The sequence below is a fragment of the Chinchilla lanigera genome, unplaced genomic scaffold (genome assembly GCF_000276665.1).
Source record: "Chinchilla lanigera isolate Chin_1 unplaced genomic scaffold, ChiLan1.0 scaffold00004, whole genome shotgun sequence".
Lineage (NCBI taxonomy): Eukaryota > Metazoa > Chordata > Mammalia > Rodentia > Chinchillidae > Chinchilla > Chinchilla lanigera.
In genome coordinates, this window is record NW_004955405.1 from 27,422,762 (window position 1) to 27,424,992 (window position 2,231).

At 37.7% G+C, this 2,231-nt stretch overlaps 1 long non-coding RNA gene across 3 annotated transcripts in view; it reads left to right on the forward strand.

Annotated features, from left to right (window-relative positions):
• Positions 1-1,751: 1,751 nt before the first annotated feature.
• The window catches only part of LOC102016882, a 19,983-nt gene continuing 19,503 nt past the window's right edge, over positions 1,752-2,231 (forward strand). For all 3 annotated transcript variants that reach the window (XR_259398.2, XR_001236109.1, XR_001236110.1), the window contains exon 1: positions 1,752-2,033. This is a non-coding gene — a long non-coding RNA (uncharacterized LOC102016882). The remainder of the gene's footprint in view (positions 2,034-2,231) is intronic.

Below are 2,231 nucleotides of genomic sequence, written 5' to 3' on the forward strand. Positions count from 1 at the left end.
AATCAAAATGAATTTGATTGCAGAAAACATGAGAAAAAAAATCATTTAAATGTCCATCACCAGCTGCAAAACATTTTTGAGCTTTTAGAATGTTCTCACAATTTTTGCAAACACTCTTTATTCTGCATATTTTTCTTTAATTTTATACTATGCAAAGGATTACATTTATCTGAAAATAAACGATTCTGCTCAGATTTGCTATAGTTCCCAAATTGTGAAAATGTTAATTTTTGTGTCTGAAGTACACTGCATATAACTATATTCTATGTAGCAAATTATTGGTCAGATATTTGTCTAGCTTTTGCTTAAGCTAATTTGAGCTATGGTTAAATTCTTGTTCAATTATATAAGAAACAAAGGAGGAGTTGTATGGCATTCCAAATGCCCTACTTTTGTGTTCTCATTGCACAAATTTAGAGTTTGGGGAGAGGAGCAATTGACTAGTCAACTAAAATTTATGGAAATAGTAACTTTAGGGTAAATATTCAAAAACAACTGAGCTGACTGATATTTCTGTTTTTATTCATTTATTTTAATCACAGGCTTGTAATAGTCTTTCTTGAAATATATTCTCCCATTAATAGAAATATATATATATATGCATAGAATACTGTCATAATTTGGGGCTTTACAAGGGGAACAATATAATACAGGACACATGTTTTACAAGATTATTTATAATAGTCACTCAAGAGTCATATAGAAAAAGAGAGGGCAGGAAACCACACATTAAAGCCCAAAGAATCCAGCCAAGGGCCTGGATCCTGAAATAATGTCCTGCATGAGTCCAGCTGAAGATGTAGAGCCCATGATAATGCCTCTCATGAATCCACCTGGAGGCCTAGAGCCCGTCTCATGCAGGCCTGTTTCACGCATCTGGGCTGGGAAGGCCCAGCGGTCAGTGGTGGAAGCTAGAAAGTCTGTGCCAGCTGGATGAAGGATCTGTGCTAGCAGGCTGAGGAATTTGAACCGGAGCCAGGAAGCAAGCTCAAGGTAAGCACCGGAGCTTCCCCGAAAAGTACCGCAACAAAAGTGAAGTCCCGAGCTCCTTCTCTGGCGACGACAGCCACGTTCATCAGGAAAGCCAGTGTAACAAGCTCCTCCAGGAAAACCAACAGCTCTCAACAGCTTCCCAACAGCCTCCCTAACAGCCTCTCTTCTTGTTCTCCAGTTCTGCCTCTTATGCTGGAGGCAGCAACCCTCAGTTGGGCACCATGCTAGTTCAGTTTAGCTGGGGGTTATAAGTTGACCACCAGTTGTAAATCCATCACAAATATATATAGATGTGTATGTGTGTGTGTGTGTGTGTGTGTGTGTGTGTGTGTGTATGTGTGTATGTTTATATTTGGATATGAAAGTCTATAGCGAACAAAATCAGGACTCATTTCAGCTACTTTTTTCCTACTTGGTCATTAAAACTCTGAAAAATGGTATTTTTCAAACTAGGATTGAATAAATCCTTGTTGGTAGGTTAAGGAAGAGATTTACAAGTCATAATGAGCATTTTAATGCTCCCTTGTTGATATTAAAAATGTAAACTTGTTCTATGGTACATTGATACATGTCTTCAGATATATTTGTGTTTACAAGGTGTGATTGAAAAATACGGTACTAAAATTTAAGTAAAAATCACATTGTAACTATTCCTCCTCAAAGCACTCACTAGGAAACATTTATCCCATCATTCTCGCCCCTTTCTAAAGCAGTTCTAGAACTTTCTTTTGTGAGAGTCTTTGGTTGCATTGTTCTAGTTACCTCAGTGCCCTGAGTTGATTCAAAACATTTATCTTTTATGGTGATTTTGACTTTGCCAAAGAACCAAAAGGTATGTGGAGCCAGATCTGGTGAATAATGTGGATGAAACACACCCTACTGTTTTTGTGAGACTATCTTTCCATTAACTGGGACTTGGTAGCAGCGTTCGCTCTATTTTTGGTCATACCTTGTAAGGATGTAAAAGAGAACTACTACAAGTGCTTCAGAAAGTGGTACAAACAGTGAAAAGGTATATACGGATTCATAGACCTTTCGAGGTAAGGAGAGGCCCATAGTGAGCATAACACTTAGACCTGTAAGGCAAGACACAACTTCAAAGAAACATGAAGATGATTGTATTCGTATATGTTTATTATAGAATTCAGTTCAACTATGAGTGCCCAATGGACGTTATTAGAGATTAGAGGGAATTGTGAGGCTGAGCTCCTTGGCATGGTTTTTTTTTTTTTTTTTTT